Raw genomic sequence first — 14,543 nt, 5'->3', positions numbered from 1 at the left:
ATTCCCTGGGTATTCCTTTTTGCCCTTCTTGAAGACTGGAAGAAAGCAAAAGTCACTCCTATCTTCAGAAGCCTCCTCCAACAATCACGACCTTTCCAGAACAATGAAGATTGGTCCCACAATGACTCTGGCCAGCTACCTCAGCACTTCTGGGCGTATACCTTGGGTCCCATGGACTTGCCTGCACCCAATTTGTTTAAATGTTTGCTAACCTGATCCTTCTCTAATGGGGTTATGCCTTCTTTGCTCCAGACTTGCCACTGGTTTCACGTGCTTGGGATTCCTGAAGGTAAATCTCACCAGTAAAGACCAATGTGAAGAGCTGTGTAAGAAAAAGGTGCAAGAAGCCTTGTCTGAGGCCTCCTCACCTTCACTCAAGAGCTGCATTCAAACCAAGCCACTTGGTTCTTACCTGAGTTATGCTGCAGCCATGGCCTGTACCTGGCCATGACCCCACTGACCCAGGCTGTGACTCATTGACTTGATTTCCTTGCTTCGCCTCAGAGCATCACTACAGCCTTGCCTGGAGACCCAGACTGTTGGCTGAAACTGGTTACTGTCACCAGACATACCCTGTTCGCACCATGTAGGTACTGGGGGACCATGTCATTATCATGGGAGTACTGTCTCTACCTGCCTTGTCACCGTTGACTCCTAGCTTGCCTTCCCTTCGGCCTGCCCTTGCTGCTGCTCCCTGACATTTCGTTGTTTTTTTTTAAAAATAGTGAAATAAATATTCTTTAAGTGCTGAAATAAATCTCAATGAGAAGTGACAGAGAGTTAAAATATATTTTCCCCACTAGAATGTAAGAGGACTTTCATACATTTCTCACTTTCTTTTTTGCATCAGTTAACATGGCCACCTTTAAATACTTTGCATTACTTTACATTCTTAGTTAAACAAGGAAGTCAGATATTGTTCATTTTGGACTGCTAGAGAGGTCAGTGTTCTTGGTCACACTTTAGGAATAGGAAGGAAGAACTCTGCCCCCTTCAGAGACCTCCACATGTGATATACTGCGTTGATTTCTAGTTAATCACATTAACATTCTATCTAGCAGTATCTTGGCTTCAGCAGGGAAGAAACATTTAGAGACACACAAGCAGAGAAAGGACAGCTTTCACCACATTATTTCTACTGTTTCACTTACCAGCAAAAAACCGCATCAGTTTCAATAACAGGAGCATTTGCAAATGACAAATTTTTTTTGTCATTCTGAAAGCAGTAATCTCTACATTACACCATGCAGTGTTCTGTAAAGAGCGCTAGACACTGGAAACAGCACACAAAGGTTAACATGGTACACTGTCTCAGCTAATTAGTAAAGACAGCCACTCAAGAAACAAAGGCTTTATCTAAGGTAACACAAGAGAGACACCCCTGGACAGGTAGCAGTACATTTCTGTACATAAAAAATCCGAAAGGAACGTCCTTGTGTTGCAGAGAGTGTTCTACCCACACCACTCCAGGGAACCCTCTGTATTATACCAAACAAAATCAATGAAAAATACAAGAGAAGAATCCTACCTCTACTTTTATCCATTCAACTATTGCCCTAGTAAGTAAATTTAAAGATTGACATTACTGTGCTTTATTTCCAAAAAATACAGGGAACAGGGGCAATCTCTAAAAGATACACTGAACATGCTCTGTTCAGCATATATACAGAGCTTGCGAGAAGTAGATAGGAATATACTTAAGATACCCGCTGCAAGAACACAGAACAAGATTTGTATATCATAATAGCCAACTAATTTCCAATTCTGATCCTTGTTGGTGTTTTCCAGCACAATTTCTAGCTTTCAGGCTTCTGTTAAATGGTTTGGAGGAATAACAAGAATTACATGACCTTGTCACAGCAGATATATTGCCATGTTTATTAAAAATCCCTATAATTTACCTAGCAGACCCAACTTAAGACTCACAAACTGTTTTCTCAGAAGCACCAGCAGCAACTGGTGACCAAACATACCATCAAGTTTTATTACCTGCAAAATTGCATGAGGTTCTGGTCTAAAACACCCTTTCTTCACTTAAAAAAAGTACTAGGAAGAAAGCAAGACGCATTTGGAGTATTTATCGAATTTAAAAAGTGAATTTTAATCTAGAAAAATACTACCCTTGTCTGTGATAGGAAACCAGGGTTTAGTGGTTTTATCCAACATGCTTAAGGTACAGACTACTCCATGATTTCCATATTAAAATTTCCAGTATAAAAACTATTTTCTCTGAATTTGATGACCAATCTCAGACATGCAAGAATGTGCAAAATTCAAGTTCATCCTCTACACTATATCCCATCTTGTCCTCTGATAGTTTATGTTTAAAGCCAGAGCATTCAGTTTCTCTTCCAAGAGGTCCTTACGCACTCAATAATCCTGACATACAGTTATATATACATGGAATCACTTACTGAAATTTACTAAATTTTGCACTTGGAAAAGACCAGAAGCAACAGTTTCTATAATGCCACCATACCTTATCTTTAAAATCCAGCTGCACAGAGACTTGACTTCAAACTGACACACAGATACCCAACACCCTTTCTGAATCCATGTAAAGCTCTGTCAGACACAGGCAGATTACATCATTTCTGTACATATTGGTTTTTACTTATTCTCATTAAAATCCAAACCACCCCTGTACTGTCCAATCAGTTGGCCTGTTTGGGTTTTCATTAGAAGTTTGGCACTTACTTGTCTCACCTATAAAAGTGTCTGTACCTTACTAGCCAGCTGCTATCATGATCATTAAAGAACATCTCACGTGCAACTTCTGGACTCTTGAGCTTACCTTTGCCAAGATTAAAACTTTGTATTTTTTTTAGCTTGTGCCTTTAACACAAACCCTTCTCTTTCATCCCACAACTCCCTCAGCTTGTTCAACAGCCTCATGGGTAAGAACTTGTCAAAGGCGTTTTGAAAGATCTAATTTATCCTTTTTTTTTTTCCTCCTCCTTTGTCCACAACAATGACAAGTTCAAAGAGTTCTCAGATCAGCTTGACACAGCTTTCCTCTGCCAAAACCATGCTAATTAGACCAACACCTCATGACCTTCCTAGTACTGTCTCTATTCCCCCCCACCTCCCGCTATATTTGCCAACCACGAATATAGGGCTGACAGGTCTGTTCATGCCACATTTTGCATAACGATTTCCTGTATGGTAAGAATAAATACAAGGTTGCTGAATAGAAAGGGCTACATTAAGATAATGCAACCATAAGCCATGCCTAATGCAGGCTGTTTTTAACATAAAGCTTGACCAAGGAAACAAAAAAGAAAACACAAAAGAAACAAAAAAAAAATCCAAGAAAGTGTAATCAAACAACAGCTGACTACATTGGATAACTCGTTTCTGCCACACAGCCGAAAGGGAAAGCGAAATAAGGCAAAAGTTTCCACCAGAGACCTAAGGCAGCACAGTCAAGATAACAGAAACAATTATAACTAGTGAAACCACACTAGTACATAAATGAAATCTTTGTCTCAAGACAGTTATTTAAATTTAATGACAGAAAGAGCATACAAAGTTTCAGCTAATATAACTGAAAACCAACACAAGTACTTTTCTTGAACACTGAAATGAACCCCCCTTTATTCTGTGCAATAACAACTAACATTAGGCTTAGTGTGCTGTTCCAGACAGAAAGAAACCCCACGTATCTCCAACCTTCTGTTGGATATTCTGGAATCCAACTGAAAGCATTTCATCCTTTCCCATGTTTTATCGTTGATAAGAGGCGTCTCTTGGACCTACTATTAATAGACAAAAGACTAACATGCCACACCAAAAAGAGACAACGAAAATCTGGCTTCTATCTAATAAATGGCACCCACTTTCCCACGACTCATCACAATGCTTCCATTCCAGTGAGGTTTACATCTCATTTGACTCGGAAAAGATTGCTTCTTCCTTTGCTACATCTATGCAGCATTTTTCATCATGATTTTCTAGGCTTTTATGGAGCTAAATATAGAAGTTTAAGTTAACGGGAAACCATTAATCGAGCCTGATTCGTACGCAGATTTCACAGAAGGATGAAAATAATTCTGTCTGTAGAAATAATAACTAAACTAACAGATTAAAATAAAAGACCAGAGTTAGAACAAACAGAATATTTTTAATGCCCGAGCAGGATCAGACAGCACATACACACCCCAACAAACCAATGTGCTATACAACAAGCTAAGTAATAAAGCATCCAGGTTTTAATCTCTCCTCCACCAACATCCTGCAAAACCCTGGACAGTTCTGTACCTCTCCACGCATGCAGTAAGGAGAATGCTTCCTCCAAGCACCTCTGCTCAGAAAAAGGACTCTGTGGTTTTTTACCATACTATGAAACTTGGATCCATATATAATCAGTAATATATGTATTTAATAATTAGTTTTTTATATATACATATTTAACTACTGCTACGGAGTAGTAACTTAAAATCCCTAATTCTGGTAGACATTTTCATGAGGAAAAACTGCACTAAATATAATTCCACGTGACACAATGAAAAAAGTGCTAAAACTGAAATCAAAGTAAGAATGCACTCTTTACAGGAGAAGCCGGCTGACTTTCAGGATCTTCAAGGTTGTAACTCCCCTGGCTATACAACAGCTGAGTCTTCTGAAGAGCATACATTTGTACTCTCTGCCTGCTAAAGGTTTTCTATGACTGCAGAATAAGATCAACTTTTCTAACTGTTCAACTTGATTATAGAGAATTTTATCAGAGAAATGCTGCTTACAAAAGCAGCACATTAAGGACTGCTTTAAGATAAGTTAAGACTTTCATCTTACCACAGAAGTTTCAGAATATGCACAGTTATACCAGTTTAATTTCCTATTTCCTTTATACAAAAGAAAGTTGAAAACACTTCATGTACCATTATTCTGGTTTCCCTCAGGTTTCTTTCAAACTCAGATCTCTTCTTAATCCAATGTAGCTGAGGTAAACCCTCCCCAGACACACTTAACCCACATATATAAAAAACTGATAAATTATTCTTTTCTAACCCTATAGAAATTACCAGAATAATGTAATAAACTACAGCCTCAGGTACTGCCTTCTCCAACAGGAGGGCAGGGCAAAGCCAAGCCACCATCTTACCTCTTCTAACTGGGTTTTCTTTTCCACACAAAGCACTTCAGATTTTAATACCCTGGAGGAAGCCCACACTACAGCAAGTTGCTGTAGCTGTTTAATAGCAGCATTTGTGTTTTCCAGCCAGAAATAAGCAAGGCGCTGTCCTAAGCTCCCTTTATAAATTTCTCCCTGGTGACCCAATCGTTCCCTAGACAAACATCCCTCTCACAAAAATCAGCCGAAGTCCAATTGTCACCAGCTCAGGTAAGCAGTAAATATCACCTTAAATTGGCAAAGCTCTTTTTATGACAAAGAATCCCAGTATGCTTTAGAGCATTTGAAGTATTAAGACAGACACCTAAGATGGGCACACAGGAGCCTAAATCAGGTATCTAAAGCCTGGTACTGAGAATTATTTACCTCTGGCACACGTCTTAGCAGCATAAAAATCACACTGACCATCCCAGGTCATTTTGCCCAATATAATCAGAGTTGTTACATGCATTTATAAAAGTAACATTCAAAATTTCTCTGACAAGAATAACGAATTAACAATGCAAAAGCTCTAGGCAACCCACAAATGCTTTTGGAAGTGCTTAGTTATGCACAAAAGACTTCGTTACGGACCTGGAGCAATCTTTGTGAACAACTTGAAATAAATTAAACACAGGAATAAAGAACCAACAGCTCGAAAGAGAGTAGTACCATCAATAGCTATTTTATTTTATGCATATGCCATCGGCTTAGTATTACAGATCCTCTCAATCCCCCAGTCAGCTTACACACTCAGCTCAGACTGGGCACCGTGGGCAGACAGAAGTTGCTCTGATTTCTGGCAGCAAGCCTCCAGCTGGTGGCAATATTTACCCAAACTGCAGGAGCAGCCTTTCAGGGGACTCGCCATAAGTACCAGTTCTTCCAGCACTTCGAAAACACAAGATTTGAATCCAGGGGTTTTTTTGGTCAACAACTCAGAATATCACTCTCTGGATGAATTGTATACATATCTCTGTAGCATATCTCACATAAGAGAAAGAATATCCCAAGTAAGAGGTCAAAATCTTTGTGTAATGAAATTCATACAATTTGGGTCTACCGTATCATTAAGGGTCCAAAATCTTCCATCTGAGTGTCACAAGTTGTTCATCAGTAAGCTCTCTTTCCGCTCTCCAAAACACACATGGATGCACAAGGGCCTGTAGTTCAGAAGCAGACAACCCAGCCAACACCAACAGGCTTGTGAGAGGGGCTTGCGCTCAGGTAAGTGAGGCTTCTTCCTACTCTGCCAAAAGAGCAGCCTCCACCTTCACATGTATTCCCCTCCACACTAAATGGCTCAAGTTCTTCCTCTGTTTCCCACCTGTTCTTGCCCAAACCATGCGACCTGTTATCGTTTCTTCTTAGCACATTGGCACAAAGTTCATTTTGTTTCCTCAGTTAAGAACATGCTATAAAAGCTTCTGTAATATCAAATTGCTTCACAGCTTCCCTCCCTGAAAACCACTGTTACCATCTAAAAAAAGAGCGCTAAACTAAAAGATACAGCTTGCCTAAATAACAAATATTCAAGATGACAGTGAAGGACTACAACAGTGTATATAGATCCTCAATTCAGAATTTAAAGTGCATTACTGTTTCATGTGGGGGATGTGAAATTACAGGCTTCTTGAAATGAAAAGATATTGTATAATAGATTAACAGAAACAGCAAACCAGGAACGAACAGTCCCAGAGTGATGCATCTTAGTTTACCTGTAATGTCTGTGTTCTTAGAAAGACAATGCTGTCATCCCAGTAAGATTAGAGCAATCCTTGCACTCTGATAATCTTCCTAGCTTCTCAAAGAGATTTTGCGATGATTCACAGTTCTAAACACAAATGGGGGTTTCAAAACTTCTCCTCTACAGAAACAAAAAAGTCAAGAGATCAAGCATGACCTGCCTCAGTAGTATAGCTTGAAAGCTGTCCTGCTCTTTACACAGGTAAGCCAGGTAGCACAGAAAAAGAAAAACTGTTAGTCTGGTAAAGGCAGCTACAAACACCTCAGGTTGACACCGAAGGTGATGCTCCCAGTTGCAGCCCCCTCCTTAAACACACATCTTTTTTTGCTGTAGCTGTGTTAGCTTTCCACCAGTGAAGCTACCCTGAACTACTTCACGCTGGGGTGGCCCCCCATCAGCTGTAGACAAGCCCAGTTGTATCTTGACATTGGCTTAAGCTGTCTAGGAAATTACACCCTCAAGCCACAGTCCCACAAACACTTCAAGCCAGCAGAAACCAGCACTTCCACCACAGAAAGTATAAGATAGCATTGCTGCTTGCTGCTCTTCTCTACCCCGCCATACTTTCTCCCTCAAGTCAGAAGTAAACCAAATCAAGGGATCTCCAGGCAAGTAACCGATGCCCTCAGGATGTATTTAGTACTAGAAATTGGCCTTCATTCCACTATTACCAGTCAGGTCTTTGGATTGAACTTGCTACTACTGTCTTTTAATCTCAAACGTGTAACTTGAAGAAACCATGAATATGCTGGCTATTTTCTGCAGCTCTGTTGAAGTAGTCCCTTGTAATACAGAGTCCAAGGTTTGAAGGGCAGTTTTAGACAGACATCACATTGCACACACTTGCAGAGCACACTGGGTACACAAAGTATGCTACTAAGCAGCCAAAGTGTTCCGCATCAGGGTCCCTGCTGCTTAACCTGAAAGATTAAGCAACACAACAGAAAGCTACACCCAAACATCACACTCCCACCTTTTCTAATTTTCCTAGTTAGCCCCCAAACCATCCCATCATGAAAATAGTGGGTATTTATAACCTCAGAACAGTCCATTAACAGACACATTTTTAAATTCAATAAATGCATTCTTCCAAATAATCAAGAGTTCACTCCTCTACATCAGTTACATTTATATAACATATAAAATTAATACGTATCAGGGAAGCAAGATACTCTTTCCCACCCTACATGAATTCCTGCATATACCATTTGAGTATTATGCCAAAGTCTAGAGATACTAAATTAAAGCCCTGATATTATATCAGGGGTACCAGACACAAAATAACTACTTTTTATAACAATCAAGCAAACCTTTGGAAGCTGTATGTATGTGAGTCTGCAAGCCAATGAGCTCAGAATAAAAACCAGAAAAGTATTATCAGAAAAAGCACTGTTAACTCCAATATAATGGGCTTTTCTTCCCCAAAGATACTTACTGCAGTCTTATGTATTCTGAAATAAGTTGTATTTTTACACAAGTGTTTAAACGTTTTCCTCCCTCAGCAGATTAGGCAAGGTAAAGAAAACAATTCCTCAGTAGAAAAATAAAATTTTGGGTCTTATCCTTGCCAGCAAGGTACCACTTGAGGCAATTAAGATCTTGCTCCTGAAGCAGACTGCTGCAACAGCAATATTTTTAGACCCTGAGGAAAGGAAGTGCCTGGCATCATTCTGAAGCATATACAAATAAAGCAGCACTACACAAATAGAGCTCTGCTTTGCCTCCTCTAGCCAGAAAGCATGTCAAAGCAAAGAACTGCAGGGCTCCGAGGCATGCGCACAAATTCCCTACAACAAAAAGTAAGAGAAGCAGAAAGGAAACATTTTTTCTTCATTTATAAGGCAAGGCCAGCAGCGCTCCTGATGCCATCACACACCTATCCCTTCATACGGCCAAGAGTTGCAGGCTGCAAGCTGTTTCAGAGTGCTAGAGAGAGGGACCTTCAGCAGCATTTCCAAAGGCAAATGATGACCAGAACTTGTCAAGGGTCCCACTGATTCTCTCCAGATAGGACAGAAGGTGACCTATGCCCTGCATCAGGGACCCAAAGAGCCCTACCAGCATCTCCCTCTCACCAGCTCCCGCTGATGGTTCATTTTGCAGTTAGGACTACTCCACACCCCCATGGGAGACCAGCCCTGCTCTACAAGACTTGGGTCCTGAAAATATTAAAACATTTAAAACAAAAAGTATTGTTCCTGTCTATATTCTAGAGAAACATTCATACACCTGTGCATCCAACCTACACCTACATTATCATCTCAGTCACAGTTAAAACCAAAACCAAGTCTCTTTTATTTCCCATTTCACAACTTGGGTATATTACTTACAGTAAAAGTCAGCTATCCAAGTTACAGAAAAGGAAAATAAACCTTCACTTATGTTTCTCAAAAGTTATGTTTCCCAAGAAGAGCAGAGTTTCTTTTTTAATCATTACTGAGAACTGCCATTCAGACTAGAGTTTTATGTAACAGTACTACTTAGATTTGATTCACCACTCCTCCTCATTCACAGATAAGAAATAACAAAATTATTACCCTTAATGAATTAAAACAGCTCCACAGAAGAGGAGCTGGGATCAAAAGGGAAAATTCTCACCTTCTAGCAACCTGCTGCTTCACAGAATGATAAACACTGTTCCCAACTTTTAAACATGCATGCTTATAGAAGAAAAACCACACAGAAGATCCATCAGCAAAGTTGAATTTTGAACATAAGATGTTTTACACAGCAACTCCTCTCCCACCTCAAAAACTCAGCACAATCTTGCTGGATTGAACAGTCCCTTACCCTGAAGGAACTGTATAGACAGAAGTAATAAAAGGATATGTCATAAAACAAAATTCCCTAAGTATCTCCTAAACACTTTGGCAGAGACATGTTTTCTGTCTTCCCAATGTTACAAAAGACTTACCAATTTATTTCCACGCATACCTTATTTTTCATAAAATTTGCATAGTCTGTCTTCTGTAGGAGCTAAAAATATTCAAGTAGCATCTTCATAGAGAATTTGTCAGAAAGGCAGCAGGTTTATTGAGCTATGGTAGTGAAGAGCTCCATTCCACAGATTCATTCACTTTTCCAATTTGAGGATAGGCAGATATCAAGTTTATCCTCCTGTAGCAAGTTTGGTAATCCAATTCACAATATAAATTAATTAGTGTAAGCTCTAGAAAAGTCAAGATACCAAAACAATGCAAACACAAGTCAGATTATTAAATCTGAATAACAGGCTTTTAGTATTGCTTGATCTGCATTTAAGGTGATGTTAATTTTCTCATGATGACAGCAGGTCATGGACCAGCTGCAGAGTAGCAAAAGGATTAATTTTAGATGACAACTTCCTCACTTTTTCAGGGATTAGTTTTCATCAGGTGAACAGGCCAAACCAAATAATTCTGTAGTTATGAGACGAAAAAAAGAGAGCGGCAGAAGCTGAAGGCCAGAAAGAAGAACTGGGATTGCCCCTTTTGGCAACTGCCTAGTTTTACTGGATTAGATTATATACGACATTACACCCTCAATTATTTTAACATGCTAAATTCTCCACTGAAAGATGAAAGAAGCAGCTACATGAACACTAGTGCTAGTGCAAATAACAAGTGAATTAGTGACAATCCATGGGCAAGGAAGCATGACTACACCTTTTGATTTAAAGTGGTAACTGACAATGTCAGCCAACTATGAAACAACTCAGCATCACAAGTTGCTGCATGATACATAAGAGTCAAAAAAAAAAAAAAAAACCCACAAAAAACCCAAAACCATTCACACTGAATTCTGACCACTGAAGACCAAGGAAATCCTACATACAGAATGGCTAGCATAAGCAAGTGTCAAGGACATGAAGGCAAAAATATCCTAATTTAAATAAAGACAAGAAAAACCAGTTTCACAATACTTTTTTTGAACACTGCCATTCCATCAACACAGTATTTAGGCTTCTGGAAAACAAATGCCCATCTTTTAAGAACTACTAATAAACCTCCATTTCTTCTATAACAACAGAGAACAACGAAGACAGAGCAAGAACTCATCAAGTAATGTACAGTCATGGGCAACTTCATAAACTCCATATAGTGAAACTGCCCCACCCAAAACCTTCCAGAGAAACTGAAGGCGGAAAGCAGCTACAGCTACTTCTCAGCATAATGCCTTACACTGCAGAGGTTTTGTGTCAGTCTTCCTTTTTAATTAAACACGGCATTTGGGGATCCAATGATAAAACAATATTACTGCATGGTCTTCAAAGACTAGAGACAGCTCAGGAGAGGTATTTCCATTATTATTTTTGTGTGTGTTTTATTCTTTTCAAGTTTCCATTCATTATTAAAATTAAGAGGTTAAGTTTATTACACTACTCCATCAACACTAATATTCTTAAATTGCTAACCTGTGCATTTCTTCAAACTTGCGCAGACTAAGAGCATACTGAACAAGATCTATTTCTTTGCTGTAAAAAAATCAAATATTTCCTCATTTGCATTCATTCTGTACAGAGGAGAAACTCAAAAACTGTATGTAAATAAAACATTAAAGACTTTTATAACCCTTATACATGACAAATGAAATTAAATTTCAAGCAGAGACAAAATTATCTTGCCAAGAGCTTCTGCTGCAGTTTCCTAACGTGCTACCTTTCTAATGTTTGCAGATGTAAGTTAAACAGAGCAGAAACAACATGTTCACTGTTCTTTCATGGAGAATATACCATATTCCTGTATACAATGTTCAAGATAGTGACCACCAAGGACACTGATAAAACAGAGAGCTTTGCGCATGTACGTAGTAAAACCTTTCATATAGTCACTCTTTAACTAGAAACTTCATTAACTTATCCTGAATACCCTGAATAATTAAACACAGATTGTAAGTAAAATTTAACTACCGCAGTAATTTCCATCCACCTCCTTTTGGCAGGCTGAGAGCAAAAGAACAGTATGGCAGCTACAGATTCACGTTTCCCTAAATAAACAGCAATTCGATTATTTCTTAAAAATTATGTTTCAACCAAGTTTTAGTTTAATTTTCCTTTCCCTTGAGCCTCAAAATTCAGATGTAAAAGAAACTGACTAGAAGCTTAATCCTTCTATTTATTTTGCACCAAGTGAGGACTTGTCAGGATAAAGTGGGCGAGCTGGGAGTATCAACTAGGAGATACTATGACTACCTGCTCCAGTGCTGCACCACTGAATGCCACCTATAATTTACAGATTTGCAACACTGATTGCTGATCCTTGACCTAGAAGACAAATTATTTGGATAATGTGCAGAATACAAAGAGCTTTCAGGCACTTCTCCAGTTCAAACGGCAACATTGGCTCTCCCACACCTGAAGGTGTCATGAAAAGTGTCTTTTTTCAGCTCTTATTTACATTCCCTTATTCTCTCCTCAAGCAAGAAAATTAAAAATGTCTTCTGCAACACAAAAATCTAAGCTTTTTGATAGGTTTCAAGTGCCTGGGATTTTGATGGAAATTCCTTTGGAGAGATGTGGCCTGTCTGACACGCGCTTGACTAGTAGAGCTTTTGTTTAATATTTCTAGACAGCAGGTACTGTCAGCCTCAGTCTTACAAGCAAACCCAAATGAAAATACAGGTGATTTAGTGGTTTTGAAAATAGTAAAAATAAGTGGAAGGGAGGGCAAAGGGTTGAAGAAGCATTGACAGCTTCAAGCTCCAAACATTTCCCTAAGGGACTTAGAGATGGTAACTTTTAGAATGACAAAGGTGACTTCTTTTTTTAACATATCTACATATCTAGAGGCTTACTGAGAAGCCAACACCATTTTCATGTCACTGGAATGACAACTTCTTTTATGTGAAATATTTATCGCATCATGATCTGCATGACAATAACAAACCACATTTCTGTTTTCCAACCAGTTCAGATTCAACCTGTATTTCAGAAGCTTCTTTACAGGCATTAGGGGCACTCCCAGCATTTAAAGTGCATTTTAATTAAGCCATTTAGACAAACCTCCAAGTTGGTCACATTCTCCCCTCCCTTACTGAGGATGCAAGCCACCACCTACTGATTTAACTTCCTGAAATCAGTCTGTCGCTGTAGAGAAGTACTGAACTGTACTGGGAAAAGTACTGAAGGTCTTTCCAGAGCTGCTAACCACAATGACAGAAGCAATAAAGCCTATCTGCAATACTTTGCAGGGACAGCTGCAGGTCACAGAACATCACAAACGCAGAACAATTTATGTTGGAAAGGAACTCAAGGCCTCAAGTTCCATCCATTGCTCAAAGCAAGGCTAATTTCAGCTGAACACTGAACAAGAACAGGGATCCCTCTATCTCTCTAAGCACACATACCAGAGTCTGACCATCCTCAAGGCAAAGATTTTATTCTTTATATCCAGCTGGATAGTCAGTTGATGTCTGTTTCGTCTCATGCTTTTGCTGTGCCCTTGCAAGAAGCACCTGGATTCCCCTTCTCTATGACTCCCACCCACCGGGCAGTGGAAACCAGCAGTTAGGTCTGCCCCTTCTCTTCTCGAGGCTGCAAACCCATCTCCCTCAGCCTCTCCTCATGCACCACATGCTGCACCCCACAATCCTGCTCAGTGGCTTTCTGCTGGACCAATTCCTTTTTGTCCATCTATTTCCACTGCAAAGCCCCACACTGGACAAGCAGATGTGAACAATCACATTCCTCAGCCTGCTCTTACTAGTGGAGCCCAGCGTACAGTCACCCTTTGCTGCTGCAAGGGCGCACTGCTGACCCCCATTCAGCTAGCTCATCTGCCAGCATGTGCAAAGATGCAAGTACCATGCTTCACTCCAGAAGGTGCCAGGTGGCTCAAGTCCTCCAAGAGAGCAGGGCCTATGATCATGTTTCTTCTTGTTGTCTCAAGGCGGCTCTGTCCGCTTCCTCGTCTTGATGGGGCAGTTGTGCTGCAGATTCTCACTGTAATGCCCACCGCCTTGCTGTCCCCTCTCTGATCCTGACCTGCAAGAAGCTTGCGATAGGCCCACTGCCCTCTCTGCAGCACAGCTTTGCACCTTCAAGCCACAGCATTGCAAAAACACAACCCCTCCATCTTCCCTGTCCAGCCTTCATAAAAAGCACACGCTACAGCACTCCAGTTGCACAATGACATTTCCACGGTCCGAGGGAGATCACAGACCTGCAACGCACAGTCTTTTCATTTCACTTGGCTGTTTCTCATGCATGCTGCGTATTTGTGTGCACCTGAGCTAAGCCCCCAGTCACATGGCTTCTGAGCTATCCTACATGCATTACCCTACTCTGTCCCTCCATTTATCTGCTAGAGAAAGTATGTTAACTTCTTGCTAAATAAAGCACTGTAAAGGCATTCAAGCCTGCCTACGTTAGCTAGCAACAAGTTGGGTTTTTTTTTTCATTTTTAAACAAGCTCTTTAATTATCATTCAAGACCGATTCATGTGAATGTTCTACGAACTCAGAAATTTTAGCCTGCTAGCCATTTATTCACCTCCAGCTTCCTGACTCTACTACTTTCCAACTCTGCTCGAGATAAGACTCGTTTCTACAATGTGGCCCCCATGCAGCATATTTAGGAACACTATTTAGGAGAAAATCTTAAAACAGGCGTGAACCAGAACAGGTGATGTTTGAGTACAGCCTTTAACTCCTCTGAGACTCCTGCGTCTCTTCTATCACAGGACAGAGATATATAAGAGGTTCAGT

At 40.0% G+C, this 14,543-nt stretch overlaps 1 protein-coding gene across 3 annotated transcripts in view; it reads right to left on the bottom strand.

Moving 5' to 3' along the window:
• MSH2 (mutS homolog 2) overlaps positions 1 to 14,543 on the bottom strand; it is a 53,124-nt gene that overhangs the window by 27,409 nt on the left and 11,172 nt on the right. The gene's annotated exons all lie outside the window — the stretch shown is intronic.

The sequence above is a fragment of the Leptosomus discolor genome, chromosome 2 (assembly GCF_034619465.1).
Source record: "Leptosomus discolor isolate bLepDis1 chromosome 2, bLepDis1.hap2, whole genome shotgun sequence".
Lineage (NCBI taxonomy): Eukaryota > Metazoa > Chordata > Aves > Leptosomiformes > Leptosomidae > Leptosomus > Leptosomus discolor.
This window is presented reverse-complemented; position numbering and strand designations above follow the sequence as displayed.